Genomic DNA, 15,994 nt, shown 5'->3' with positions numbered 1-15,994 from the left:
AATGTTCATATAATCAAGCATTCAAGGTTGGAACTCACAACAAACATCAATTAATTGAAAGCATAATAAAGAGATTCAATGAAACAAATACATCCTAGTGTTCACAAATACCCAAGTACCCACTAGGGGTTTAGCTCTCCATGGAGCTAAGTACAATCAAAGAAATAGAATGTAAAAGCAATGAATCCATAGAGAAACCGCCTCGATAGTCATGTCGAAGTTCTTGTGGAAAGTCCTCTACTCGTCGTCCAAGGATTCCCTTGTCTGGTATAGGATACACCTCGACGGAAGCTCCCCTACCAACCTTCTTCCTAAGGAATGACGATGTCAGAGCCGTAGAACCTCTCTAAAACCTTAGCCAATACCTCTCAAAACCCTAGCTGAAACCCTCTCTCAAGTTGGGGAAAAGATGGAGAAAAGAATGCTGAAATCGGGGCTGAATCGGCTTTAAATAGGGCTGGAATCAGGCGACCACACTGGCCTGTGGATTTTACACACGCCCATGTGGAATTTCCACACGGGCGTGTATAATTTCCACACACCCGTGTGGATTCTCTGAATTCCTGTTTTCTCGGCCGGCTGCGAACAGTGCTGCTACAATACTTTTGCTACAGTGTTCCGCTACAGTACCTTGCCTAAAATACTTCCCGAGTCTATACTTTCATCGAGGTGACACAAACGGGCACACGTTTACGTCATGGATCACTTTGCTTCTTTAATGACAGACAAGTTGGTGGAAATCTTGTTCTATGTGCCTAAGTCGGAATGCTTGAGTGTGACTGCCCTTGTGCCCCTCCAAATGGTTGTGCTAACTCAAATACGAGGAGGTTGACACACACTTTAGCGTCTCACACCTGACCTATGTCTTCGCGTTTGAACCTTAGCAAGATTTCCTCCAAAATCGGTGCATTATGATCCACATTGGCTTCTTTCCTTCATACTTGGCCTCACAACCCTACCTGCATAAAAGTAACATAAAAACACACATATTAGTGTAAAAACCCGAGAAAAGTAATGATCAACATAAGGAAAGAATGCTTCGCATTTATATCACACAAGCACTTATCAGAGGCACATAGGTTCAGGTGGATATGTATTAGTGGAGCCATCATCTGAGGATAATGATGAGCCTACTGAGGCTATAGAGGCACTACTTGAGGGTGAGCCCATGGTCACCGAGGCAGCACCGGTAGCATCAGCTGATCCTAAGTCATCTTCCACCCGAGTTCATGAGCATCTTGCTCAACTCAAGGTTACCGTGGCTACCATCATTGAGAACCAGGTGCAGACTTTAGAGTGACTTAATTGCATTCAGCAGATCCTTGATGAGGAGGTCTCATCTGACTCTGTAGCCACACCAGCACTAGCACCAGCACTAGCACCAAATGCCGACGCTTGAGGCGTCTCACTCATGAGACTTTCTTTTATTTTCTTGTGCTATTATTTATTTTGTTAGTATTTTGTGGACTTATGTACTCAGAAAGGCTTCGCATTCTAAGAGTTATCTTCATATTTTTGTGTTTTTCTGCAAGTATGTGCTTTATTGTTCTATATTCATGAACTCATATTTCTTTCTATTTTGTTAAGCTTCACTGAACCCCTTGTATCCGTGTAGATGGCCTTCAAAGTGATGTCGATGATGTTTTTGTCATGGACACGACCATTTGAAATTGTTACATGGTCGTGTGAGCATCACAACCCGATGAACACAACACACACATGAGTTAGACTTCACCAAATGATGAATGAGGAGTTCAGGGGAGTATTGTTTTAATTACATTCCCACACACATTTGTGTTTCCATTGATGCTACTATTTTTATTGTGCTTATATGTGTACATTGAGGGTAATATACATCTTAAGTGTGGGGGAGGGTTCACCTTATACATGACTTTTACTTGTGTTTTCATAAGCATGCTCTTGTTGCCAATGTAGGTTCACCTTAGGGTTAAGAGTTTAATAATTAGTTTTTGGAGGTTGTAAATATTAGATTTTATTATGCTCTAGTTTTCATCCAATTTTCTTAAATATTTTTATCAGATTGTTCTTTTTGAACTTTTCTCACTCATTAGACTTATGAATACTCAAGTTCATTTTTTTTGGGACTTTACTGTGCTAGTTTTACTATGGAAAAAAAATTCAAAAATTTTGTTTTGATTGTACATAGAGGGTGAAAGAGCTACCACCTATGATGTATGTAGCTACTCTCTTAAGTTGAATACTTGTTATGCCCTAATGAGAGAAAAAGCTATCTCATAGGATGTGTGAAAGCTACCACCTTTGGTAGAAAAGAGCTACCACCTCGAAAGTGTGAAAGCCACTCGGGAGGCATCTCGGGAAAGGGCTACCTTAGAGGTTTTGTGAAGCTACTACCTATTCTTGTTGTCTATAAATAAGTCCCATTTTAATAAGAACTTTGTAGTGGACATAGAGTTGACATGAGTTGAGTATTTTCACACACACACACTTTAGGACTTAATTACTTTCTTTTTTTGATTGGATTGTTTGCTAGAGTATGGATTGTTTTATCTACTATTTGAATCTTTCCATAACTTTATAATTTTATTCTTGTTCTCTCTTGGTGCACCTAAGGCCAAGCTTTTCTTATTTCATTCCATGAGTTTAATGTTTAAATTTTGCTTGAGGACAAGCAAAGATTTAAGTGTGGGGGAGTTTGACAAGTGCTTGAGTAGACATATTTTTCTATATGTTTTACATGCATTGAGCATCATTTTTACCATGGTTTATATCTCATATCATGTGTTTGTTGTTCTTTTGTGCAATTAGGTTGTGAATGCCTTGAAGGGAGAAAAGGAAGCAAAGATAGGCTACAAAGACATATTTTGGGAGTTCTTGTTTAATCCAAGGATCAAGATATAAGAGGAACTCATGAACGTAGAGTGTGTGTCAACTTCCAAGAGGTTTCAAGCTAATTTACTAGTTGGAAGGGCACAAAGGCAGTCACATCTCCATGCTCTTTCTCTTTGTGAAGAATGCAAGACCTTTCAAATGATGAATTGACGAAGAAAAGTCTTATAGCCTACCATATGGACATGTGCCCAACCATGTGGCCTCAAGAGAAGAGTGTTTGGACAGCGTTTGTGAAGAGAGACATTATTCATGTGACTGTAGCAGAAACACTATTTATACAAATGTAGCTAAGTACTGTAGCAGAAACAATGTTCACGTGACCACGTGAAAATTCCTGCACCTCACGTGGGCGCATGGAAATTTCACACGGGCACGTGAAGGCACGTGACAGCCGCTGTTTGTGATTATAAATGGGTCATTTGCCCTATTCTTTGGAGACTTTTTGCGTGGCTTTTTGCGAGCACTCTATGGGAAAAACAGTTAGGATTCTAGAGGAGATCTTTGGTGATATAGGAGGTCGTTCTTCACCAACTTTGATCGATCTTGTCTCCGTCATACCATTGAGGGGGTCTTTGGTAACCTAGCTTCAGAGAAGGGTTCTTCAAGACGTTGAGTGACCCATCAAGGCCATCATCACGAATTTAAGGGTTTTTTTCTCTATGGTTTACATTGCTATTCATTGTATTAATCTTTGTTTTGTAACTTGCCCCATGGAGAGCTAAACCTTAGTAGGTATTTGGGCATGTGAACCTTAGAATATTGTCTTTTGTATTGATTTGCCTTATGTTTTCTATTAAATCTGAGTTGATTTGAGTTTTAATCTTGTGTTCATATGGCATGCATGTTTAATTGATCTTTGTGGTTAATTATCTATGCATGATCTATTACTTTGATGAGAGAGAGGTCTTCATTAGAGTTAGAACTCCAAGGTTAAAGAGGGTTGAGAGGGTGAGTCATGAGATAGTGGAGTGTCCCCTTTCCCTTCAAATGAGTGTTTCCTATCCCCGTATTCCCTAAACTATATGCAACAATTTTTTGTGTGAGGCGTGAGGTTGAGAGATTTCTCCTCCGGGACCTTGTTGGGGCTTATGGATTTTTTTGCCTAGAAGTAGGGTTAGATCTATCTTTAGAAATCAGTTTCACTCTTAGGTATCCCTAGAGCTTATTGTGGTCATATAGGGTGTGAGGTGTTGAGATTGAGTGATTTCTCCACCGGTACTGACACGCCCCTTGCGTGTGTGTAACGTAAGTGCATTGGTTGTCGAAGTAATAAAGTACCCTGGTGAGTGGGTAGTCGTATCCATAAGGAATAGTGCTCAGAATCACTAGAATTTCTATTTAACTATAGTGAAGATGATTTAAGAGTGGTGTGAACAATATCAATGCAAGTAAAAATAAAGTAAAGAAGGAAGAGACGCAACACCTTTCAGCTGCAAAGTGGTTTGAACTTAAATTAGAATGAGATGTGAGGTGTGATCAGATTTTTATGATCCATGTGGTTTTCGATGAGAAAAGGGTAAACCTAGCCTCTCTTAAATTTACCAATTATGCACTGATATGGTGGAACCAGTTATAGGAAAATAGGCTCTATGTAGGTAATAGCCATATTCGCACATGAGATGTTATGAAGAGGGCAATGCGACACTGTTTTGTTTGACCACACTTCTAGAGGGATCTATATAACAGGCTACAATATCTTATTCAAGGTACCACCACCATAGATAAGTATTAAAGAAATTGGGGTCCTAATGATCGATACTAACATGTGGGAAAGTACGGAGGTAATCATGTCGAGGTCTTTAAGAGGTCTTGACTGCAAGATTGCTAATCACGTGGACATGCTTCCCTACAACACTCTACATGATCTCGGACATTCAGCAATGAAGATGGAGTAATAGCTATAGCGTGGCAGTCAGGGTTGCCCCATACCTAATTGTCTCGTTGCATCCACTTGGTGCCGCCCTTAGGGCGCAGTAGTAGGTGGTAAGACTACTAGGCCAACTGAGGCCACCTCTGTTAGATTCTTCTTTAGTGCCCCACTTCTTTGGTAGTTGTACCTTCTTTTACATCTATCATGGGGTCTCTCATAGCCATGACATCGTGTAGTTTAAGTGCTAAGACAGAAGACACATTCCTTCATATTACCCTAGTAGGAAGACCTTGCTCATTAATTAGCAGGGCTATTGGAAGTCCAAGAGCAACCCCAAAGATGGTGGTGATGCAAATGATGAGGTAGCAGATGAGGTTGATGTGGCATTCAAGCTGATGTGGGAGACTATTTTATTTCTCACTGTGTGCTTAGGGTCAATGCTACTGAAGACAAGAACATATAGCGACATAACATCTTCCATATTTAGACACCATTAAGAGCAAGGTATGCAAGATTATTATTGATAATGGTAGTTGTAATAACATTTCTAGTTTAGACTTGGTAGAGAGATTGGGGATGAAGCAGTGACATCACACTAATCCATACAAGATGCAGTGGCTTAATGATTGTACATCATTGCATGTTAGAAACATTGTAACTGCTCAGTTCATCATTGGGAAGTATCTTGATCAGGTGGAGTGTGATGTTATCCTAATGCAAGTATGCCAATTGCTATTGGGATATCCTTGGTTGTTTGTGTTAGGATTATGCCCTCGAATGCCAATGAGGATACTTGTATTAGGGCATTTCATTTATGTTATATATTATTATTATAGCCATTTAATTTGATATTCATATAAATCTTGTGATGGCATTATAATTAGTTTTAAATATCAAAGTCCATGTGTATTAAGTAAAACCTTCTACTCATTGTGGGATAAAGAGAAGAACACTATAAGGGTTTGGTACTTATAGACTTAAATAGTTCGCAAAGGACAACCTTTAATTGGGCGTTAAAGGTTCGTAAGGATTTGTATGATATATATACTTTAACAAAGAGTGCTAGTTGAACACTATGGAATAGTGAAAGTATATGTCATAAATGCATCACTGGGATTGGTGTATTCGAACATGACTCGTAACAAACTAATCACATAGGTTTTACTCTTTGACGGTCAATGATTGGGATTGTTGGTTATGATCATATGAGTGGACCTTAGACCTAAGGTATCATGATCACAATGTATTTGAGATGACCAGTCTGTTACTAGAGTCATTAGGCTCAGTTTACCTTTTGGTAGAGCAGACCTCGAAGTGTCACTATGTTAGACAAGTAGCAGCTATGAGTGATCACCAAGAAGGGATTTGTTCTCTCAAAAGTAAACGAGTTAGTATCCTATGTGATTATAAGTATGTGAGATTAGAAGACCTTGGCCAAGGCAGTCAAAATCATGTCGGACATGATAAGTATTTGTGTATTAAGAATGCAAAGTATTCTTTCCTTACGATGAGAATTACTTTTATCAGATTTTAAAGTTACTACATGTGTATTTGTGTTCTTTTTGCGCATGTACGGTTGTGGAGCCAAATGTGAAGAAAAAAACCAATGTATATCATGAATGCACTATTTGATAAAATCTTGGAAGGAATAAATGCGAAGACACAAGTCGGGCTCAAGATACGTGAATGTGTGCTAACATCCATGAATTCAAGTAATTACAATGAGCTGGAGGGGCACGAAGGTAGTCACATTTGGTACCTCGGCTTGTATGATGATAGCAAGATCTTCACCAATGAGGTCGTTTATTGAAGAAGTGACGCGATCTACGGCATAGACGTATGCCCGTTTATGTTGCCTCGATGAAAAATGTGGAAAATCAGGATTCCAGATAATCCACATGCCCGTGTGGAATTTCCACAGGGGCATGTGGAAAATCAACAGGGCCATGTGGATGGCCGATTCCAGCCTATTTAAAGCCGTGATTTAGCCCGATTTGAAGATCCTTCTTTTCATCTTTTCTCCAACTCTTGAGAGGCTTTCGGCTAGGGTTTCGAGAGGGATTGGCAAGGCTTTTGGAGTCGTTCTACGGCTTTGACACAGCGTTTCTCTTGGAAGATAGTTATTGGAGGAGCTTTTATTGGCACCGATCCGACGAGGTGTGCACTAGGCTTGACAAGAGGACCTTTGGAGAGGACGAGGCTACTCCACAAGATCATCGACACGACTACCGATGGGGTTTTCCTATGAATTAATTGTTTTTTCTTTTGATTTTGCTATTGATTGTATCTTGCTCCATGGAGAGCTAAACCCCTTAGTGGGTACTTGGATATGTGAATCCTATGATGTATTTGTTTCATTAACCTTTTATTATGCTTTCCTTATTTGATGTTTTAATTGAGTTCCAATCTTAAATGCTGATTGAATGAATTTTCCGTTAGAGTGCCACTGGGGTTGAGAGTTCACATTGGTAACCCTTGTGAGTGAGTAACACACCATGAAGGTTAGACAAAGCTAGATTGGAGAGGGTCGAGAGGGTGAGTCGAAAGGTAGCGGAGCGTTCCCTTTCCCGGTGTGATTTATCTTATCTTTATTTCCTAAAGTTCTTTGTGGTCACAATAAACTGAAGTACTAAGAGAGGAACTCCGCTGGGGCTTAGTTGCGCGAGTAATAGAGTAAAGCATTGAAGTAATCCTTAGTAACTGGGGCTTAATTGTGACTAGGAGCCTTTCGCCTGGACCAAAGGATTAGGTCTACATATAGGAATAGGGTTTATCATTTAAAATCCCTAGAGCATCTTGCAACTTTACACAGTGTGAGGTGTTTAGATTGGTCGATTTCTCTACCGGAGCATAGTATAGAGTTAGTCACGATTAACCTTAGGTTTGGGACAATGTATCTTAAGATGTCCACGACTCATTGAGCATTAGTTAAGAAGCATAATAGTGGTTTTACACTTGAACCAACAATCCTAGGTTGGCTAATATCCGAGTACCCCACTTCTTATCGATTGTCTTTCCTCTCATTTATTTGTGCCTCTCTTTCTTGTTTCTTTTATTCTTGTTTACATTACATCTTATCAAAATAATCATTGTTTCATCTTCACTTGGTTAAGTAGCAGCTTAAGTGTTTTTATTCCCTACTCCCTATGGATACGATACCCACTCACTTGGGATTTATTACTTCGACAAACCTGTATACTTGTGGGTCACACGCAAGGGGCGTTGCCAAGGCATGAAGGATAGTTTCGTAATCCCACCCTAATATAGTTATTTGTATATGATCTAGTTCAGTGATTTTGATAATTACCATGGCTCTTACTCGGTTGGGATACAAGAATGAAAGTTTTATACACATATGGTGATCATAATCGGAAAAGGTTCGGAATGATCTACTCATTCGTGTTCAATTAGGTTACGACATGGGGCCACGGGCTTGCTAGGTATTATGAAGGTTCATATTTTGAATAGGACTTCATAATTAAATAATGTTTATCATAGTATGAAAGTTCATATTTCGAATAGGACTCATAATTGAATAATGTTTACCATGTTTTATGAAATCTCTATAAATATGACTCCTTTTTGACCCTAGAATAAATCAATTAATTCTTTAGTGAGAAAAATCCTCATGCTCTCTCTTCCTCTTTAACCCTAGCCGCTATTTGGTGAAAGAAAATGAGATTGTCTCTTAATTTTGGCGTGTGATCTAAAGGCGTGAGATTTTCGTTGGGCGCTAGGAGAACTATGACAATTCGAGAGACAAAATTAAGCACATCAAAGAAGGGCTTTTTAAACATTAAGAGGTAGTTTTCTAAGCCTTTTAATTAAATTATGGTGTTCATTAAAACAATTACAACATATCACAAATTTATTATTGCTTATGCATGCCTTTTTCATGTTATTTAATTTTTACAATATTACCTAATAGTTTGATCATGATGTTCAATTTATGTACAAAGGGAAGTGCATTTTTTTGCTTTCCATGACTTGGAGGAAATATTAATAGATGAACGAGAGAGAGAGAGAGAGAGAGAGAGAGAGAGAGAGAGAGAGAGAGAGAGAGAGAGAGAGCCACCATCATAGTGTGCAAGTGAATCCAAAGCCAAATAAAACCCCATAGCTTAAATTAACTAAGCCCCAGGTTAAAGAAGGTTTACTAATGATGCTACGAAGGGGGATACAAGGGCTTTGAGAGAACCAATTAGATGCTCTTTGTTTTCCTATACAAAGAAAGTTTGATAACTACAAATGATTTATCCTCTAGTTTGCCTAGTTTTGTTTTGGATCTTTTGTAGTCATATGAATACGTGTTCTTTAATGAGATAACACCTGGGTTGCCAGCGAAGCTAGTAATTGAGCATCATGTTGATTTTATAATAAGAGCTCCATTGCATAATTGGCTACCTTATCACACCAATCTGGAGGAGACAAAAGAAATCCAACGTCAAGTTCAAGAAATTCTTAACAAAGATTATGTAAGGGAAAGTCTATCTACTTGTGCAATATTGGTTATTTTAGTTCCGAAAAAAAAATAGTTCTTGGAGAATGTGTGTAGATTGTTGAGTCATTAACAACAAAACTATGAGGTATAGGTATCCAATACCTAGACTTGATGATATGCTTGATGAACTTAGTACTTCTATTATCTTCTCCAAGATTGACTTGCATAGTGCCTACCACCAGATTATAATGAAAGAGTGTCATAAGTGAAAAATAACATTTAAAACAAAATGTGGATTGTATGAATAGTTAGTAATGCCCTTTGATTCAGCAAATGCAGCTAGTACATTCATGATATTGATAAACCATGTGCTTAAAGCTTTCATCGAAAAATTTGTGGTAGTCTGCATTTATGATATCTAGATTTTCAATAAGTCTTTAGATGATCATATTGAACATTTATGTGTTGTACTTGTTGTTTTGAGAAAAGAGCAATTATATGCTAACCTTGCAAAGTGCACCTTTTGTATCAACAAAGTAGTGTTTCTTGGCTCTGTGGTTTCATGTCAGGGTGTTGAGGTGGATGAAGAAAAAGATTATAGTGGTATGTAAGTGGGCAACACCCCAAAATGTGAGCCATGTGAGAAGCTTCCAAGGACTTGCAGGCAACTACCGTCGGTTCGTGAAGGATTTTTATACCATTGCTACCCCCAATCAATGAGTTAATAAAGAAAGAAATTCCATTCAAATAGGGGGCAACACAAGAAAAGGCATTTCAAAAATTGAAGGAAAAATTGACATTCGCACCACTATTAGCATGGATAAGTGCTTGTGTATAAGTAATATGAAGTATTCTTTTCTTACATTGAGTATCACTTTTATCAGATTTTATAGCTTATTCATGTGTATTTGTGTTCTTATGTGCATTTAGGGTTGTGGAGACAATTTTGGAATAAAAGAAGCAAAAGTAGATCATTGATGCATTTGTTGATGAAGTTCTTGAATTAAACAAACATGAAGATACAAGTTGTGCTCTAAGATATGTGGGTGTGTGCCAACCTCGATTATGCTAAAGTTAATACACAAGGTGGAGGGGCACAAAGGCAGTCACACTCATATATCCCGACTTGTGTAATACTAGCAGTTATTGTTCACAGCTTGCAGAAAACCAATTCCTAGAAATTTCGTACTCCCGTGAGGATGCCCGATTCCAGCCCCTATAAATACCGCATTTTGAGGACTCTTGAAAGATCTTTTTCCCATCTTTTGCCCAACTTTGGAGGCCCTTGTGACTAGGGTTTGGCCTTTAGCTAGGATTTTGGAGTGGTTCTACGACCTTTGACATCACGTTCCTTTGGAGGAGAGTTATTGCAGGAGCTTTCGTCGGCATTGATTCGGCAAGATGTTCCCTAGGTTTGACAAGGGAACCTTTGGAGAAGATGAGGCTACTCCGCAAGACCATTGATAAGGACTACAAGGGGGTTTTATCTATGGATTGCTTGCATTTACTTTTGATTTCATTGTTTTGTGTATTGCTCCATGGAGAGCTAAACCACTAGTGGGTACTTGGACTTGTAATTCTTAGGATGATTTTATTTCATTGACTCTTTCTATGTTTCCTTTAATTGATGTTTTAATTGAGTTTCAACCTTAAATGCTTGTTGAATTGATTTTCCCTTAGAGTGACACTAGGATTGAGGATCTATCTTGGTAATCCTTGTGAATGAGTGATAGTTCATTAGGATTAGACAAAGCAAGGTAAAAGAGGGTCGAGAGGATGAGTTGAGAGGTAGCGGAACATCCCCTTTCCCTTCCGATGTAATTTATCCTACCTCCAAGTTCCAAGAGTTCTTCACAGTCATGATAGAATGAAGTGCTAAGAGACAAACTCCATTAGGGCTTAGTTGCACAAGAAACATAGTGAAGTGTTGAAGTAATCCTTAGTGTTGGGGCTTAATCGTGAGTAAGGGTCTTTCGCCTGAACCAAAGGGTTCGACCTATAGTAGGGAATAGTGTTTATCACTTGGAATCCCTAGAGCTTCAAGCGATCTTTCACAGTGTGAGGCATTGAGAGTATCCATTTCCGCCGGGGTATAGTGTAAAGGGTTAGTCACGGTTGACCTTAGGTTTGGGACCATGTGTCTTTGGATTTCCACTACTCATTAAGCATCAGTTAGGAGGTATAATAATTAGTCTAATACTTGAAACAATAGTCCTAGGGTGAGCAATGTCCGGGTACCCCGCTTTCCCATCGATTACCTCTCCTTATTTCTATTGTGTTTCCTTTCTCTTTTTTTTTTATTTTACTTGCATTGATATTGCTCACTCAAATCACATATTGGTTCACATGATAGCTGAATAGGATCACTACTTGCTTCCTAACAACTATTCCCTGTGGATACGACTACCCACTCACCTGGGTACTTTATTATTTTGACAACCCGTGCACTTGCAGTACGCACACGCAAGCGGTGTGTTAAAGCACTTCTTGACTTTGATAGGACTTTTCAAATAGAATGTATGATAAGGGCTTGTGCGATATGAATGCGAAGCGTTCATTCTTTATGTTAAGCATTACTTTTCTCAGGTTTTTACATTAATACGTGTTTTTATGTTACTTTTACGTAGGTAGGGTTGTGAGGCTAAGTATGAAGGAAATAGGCCAATGTGGATCATAATGCACCTATTTTGGAGATCTTGCTAAGGTTCAAACGTGAAGACATAGGACAGGTGTGAGATGCTAGAGTGTGTGCCACCTCCTCGCATTCGAGTGAGTACATCCATTTGGAGGGGCACAAAGACAGTCACATTCGAGCATTCCGTATTGTGCATACAAGAACAAGAACCCCACCAACATATATATCATTGAAGAAGCAAGTGATTCACGACGTGAACGTGTGCCCGTTTGCGTTACCCCGATGAAAGTATGGAATTGGGAAGTTATTCAGGTCGAAGACTGTAGCAGAGAAATGCAGTACTGCAGCAGCACTGTTCACAGCCGGCCGAGAAAATCACAGAAACAGAGAATCCACACGGGCATGTGGAAATTATCCACGGCCGTGTGGAAATTCCGCACGGGCGCGTGTACTGTACACGCCCGTGGAGTCGCCCGATTCCAGCCCTATTTAAAGCCGATTTAGCCCCGATTTTGGTATTCTTTTCTCCATCTTTTTCCCAACTTATGAGAGGGCTTCGGCTAGGGTTTCGAGGGGTATTGGTCAAGGTTTTGGAGAGGTTCTATGGCTCCGACATCGTGATTCCATTAGGAAGAAGGTTGGTAGGGGAGCTTCGATCGAGGCGTATCCTATACCGGACAAAGGAATCCTTGGACGACGAGTAGAGGACTTTCCACAAGACCATCGACACGACTATCGAGGGGGTTTCTTTATGGATTCATTGCTTTTACATTCTATTTCTTGGATTGTACTTAGCTCCATGGAGAGCTACACCCCCTAGTGGGTACTTGGGTGATTATGAACCCTAGGATGTATTCGTTTCTTTGAACTTCTTTATTATGCTTTCAATAAATTGATGTTTATTGTGAGTTCCAACCTTGAATGCTTGATTGTATGAACATTTCCCCTAGATTGACACTAGGGTTGAGAGTTCTTGTTGGTAACCCTATGAGTGAGTGACACACCATGAGCGTTAGACAAAGCTAGGTTAGAGAGGGTTGAGAGGGTGAGTCGAGAGGTACAGGAGCGTCCCATTTCCCCTCCGACGTGATAGATTCTACCTCCATTCCTCGAGTTCTTTGCGGCTATAATAGAGTGAATGATCTAAGCGATGAACCTCCGCTGGGGCCTAGTTGCGCGTGCAATGGAGTGAAGCATTGAGGTGATCTTAGTATCTAGGGCTTAATTGTGGCTAGGGACTTTCCGTCTGGACCAAAGGGTTAGGTCTAAATCTAGGAAGAGATTTATCACTTGGAATCCCTAGAGCTCATTGCAACTCTATGCGAGTGCGAGGTGTTGAGATTGTTCGATTTCTCCTCCGGGACATGTATAGAGTTAGGCATAGTTGACCTTAGATTTGGGACTATGTGTTTAAGGATTTCCACGACTCACCATTGCATTGATTAGGAAGCATAATAGAGAGTTCTTGCACTTGAAGCGATTATCCTAGGTGAAGCATCATCCGAGTACCCCATCTTTATCGATTGCCTTGCCTCCTCCTTACTTTTACTCTCTTACTTGTTGCTTTTAATTTCTGAGAATTGAATCAATTCCACACTTATCATTGTTGATACTCCACATAGCTAAAAATCGAATTAAGTGTCTTTACTCCCTACTCCCTATGGATTCGACCCCGCTCATCCGGGATTATTACTTCGACAAACCCGTGCACTTGCGGGATATAAGCAAGGGGACCTTGTCAAGTTTTTGGCGCCGTTGCCGGGGAGCTAGGCGTTTAGAGATACTTTGCACTTTGTTTTCTTAGCTATTTCACTACACATTCTATTTCATATCTTCTTATTCTATCATCGTATCTGATTTTTCTTTTTTTCTTTACTTTTTGGTGCAGCTCCAGGTTATGACCCGAGGGAATCCATCAATATTGATTGAAGGAGACCACGAGCTTGAGCGTACACTTGAAGGAAAGGGAAAGAACACATGACAAGAATAGCCTAATCCAGGTGATTTGGAAAGTAGAAGGATCCGACAACATGGCGGAACAAAATGAGCAACAACGAACACTATCCGATTATGCCGGACCTTCGAGTGTTGGGGACACAATCGAGTATTGTGCGTCCCCCAATTCATACTCGAAATTTTCGAGCTAAAGCCGGCATTCATCCATATCTCTGCAGCGATCCGCACAATTCAACGGTTTGGCCGATGAGGATCCAAAGCAGATCACATAGAGAGCTTCCTCGAGGTGTGTGACATCTTTGAAGATAAATGGTGTGATGGATAATGCCATCAAATTGAGAGCCTTCCCATTTTTCCTTAAAGGGGAAAGCAAAAGCGATGGCTACACTCATTACCTAGGGCATCAATCACTACATGGGAGGAGATGGTAGAAGCTTTTCTAGCCCGTTATTTCCCTCCCGGAAAATCAGCAAAGCTTAGGAATGAGATCTTATCCTTTATGCAGTTGGAATTGGAGTCTCTATTTGAGACATGGGAAAGGTTCAAGGAACTCATGCGCAAGTGTCTGTAACACGGATTCCCGGAGTGGATGATTGTTTCTACAATGGTTTGAACCCGAGTACAAGGCAACTCTTGGATGCGTGGCGGGAGGTACCTTAGGTAGCAAGACCCCCGACGAGGCTCGTCAATTGATTAAGGAAATGGGGTTAAATAGCTACCGAGTGGAAAGCTAGGGAAAAAGAAAAAGGTGGCGGTCTCCATGAAATTGATGCGGTAACTTCATTGGCGGCCCAAGTGGAGAGTTTGAGTAAGAAGCTAGATCTTATAGCTTCGAATAGAGTTGCTGGTCGTGACCAATTTGCACGGTTGTGGTGGAGGACATGCTCCCTCCGATTGCCCAATCGTCATAGGTGATGTTTCTTTGAGTTGAGAATGTTGACTTTGTAGGTAATGGAATGAGACCTCAAGGGAATCCATACGACAACACCTACAATTCAGGTTGGAAGAATCATCCCAACTTTTTCATGGAGTAATCAAGGACCACCGAAGACCATGGGGCCATCGAGGGTTCCAACAACAACAACAAGCCCCTCAAGTGGAAAAGCGAAATTTCAGGGCTTGGAAACCCGAATGACGGATTTGGAGAAGCACTTAGCTAGATTTGTTCAATCGGCAAATACAAGGTTTGAATCAGTCGAGGCTACACTTCGCAATCACACCGCCTTCTTGCACTATCTTGAAAATCAAGTGGGGCAAATTGCGAAATCTCTTTCCGAAAGGCCACATGGGAGTTTACCAAGCAACACGGAAACCAACCCGAGAGAACATGTGAAGGCGATCGCTTTGAGAAGCGGTCGTGAGGTTGAAGGGAGGCTTCCGAGTGAGAAGCCGAAAGAAAACGCACCCGAGGTTGTAGAGGTTAAGAAGGGAACAAACAAAGAGAAAGAGGTGGCACCCCCACCTTTCAAGCCAAGAATCCCTTATCCCTCTAGATTGAAGAATGACCAATGGGATGAACAGTATAAGAAGTTCCTGAGTTTGTTCAAGCAACTCCACATCAACATTCCTTTTGTTGAGGCTTTGGCTCAAATGCCTAAGTATGCAAAGTTCCTGAAAGACCTATTGACCAATAAGAGGAAATTGGAGGAGAGTGCTTTACTGGTGCTTGATGCTTCATGCTCAGTGGTGTTGCAAAAGAACATGCCGAACAAGAAGAAGGACCCAGGAAGCTTCATTATTCCGTGTAACATCGTCAACTTAGGTGAGGAAATGGCATTGGCGAATTCAGGGGCAAGTATCAACGTCATGCCATACACTTTCTTCCAAAAGCTAGGCTTGGGTAAGCCTAGGCCTACTCGGATGACTTTATAATTGGCGGACGGAACGGTACGACATCCGAGAGGCATCATTGAAGACGTGCTTGTCAAGGTGGACAAGTATATTTTTTCGGTTGACTTTGTAGTGCTACATGTTGATGAGGATGCAGATGTACCGTTGATACTTGGGAGACCGTTCTTGCGGACTTCCAAAGCATTGATAGACATGGACGGCGGAGATCTCACATTGAAAGTCGGAGATGATAAGCTCACTTACCGCCTTGCTGAAGCCATGCGGCATTCTCTCGATTTTGATGACACTTTGTATTTTCTAGACACTACTGATGAGATTGTTGATGAATATATACAGGAAATGTTCAACCCGGATCCGTATGAAGGTTTGT

General features: G+C 40.5%; 1 non-coding gene across 1 annotated transcript; it reads right to left on the bottom strand.

The window, feature by feature from the left end:
• Positions 1–14,245: 14,245 nt before the first annotated feature.
• On the bottom strand, positions 14,246–14,352 carry LOC120271321. The gene has a single exon (XR_005539935.1). It is a non-coding gene; the product is annotated as a small nucleolar RNA R71 (small nucleolar RNA).
• Positions 14,353–15,994: the final 1,642 nt, after the last annotated feature.

The sequence above is a fragment of the Dioscorea cayenensis genome, chromosome 10 (genome assembly GCF_009730915.1).
Source record: "Dioscorea cayenensis subsp. rotundata cultivar TDr96_F1 chromosome 10, TDr96_F1_v2_PseudoChromosome.rev07_lg8_w22 25.fasta, whole genome shotgun sequence".
Classification (NCBI taxonomy): domain Eukaryota; kingdom Viridiplantae; phylum Streptophyta; class Magnoliopsida; order Dioscoreales; family Dioscoreaceae; genus Dioscorea; species Dioscorea cayenensis.
The sequence above is the reverse complement of the archived record's forward strand: the minus strand, read 5'-3'. Positions and strand labels throughout refer to the sequence as shown.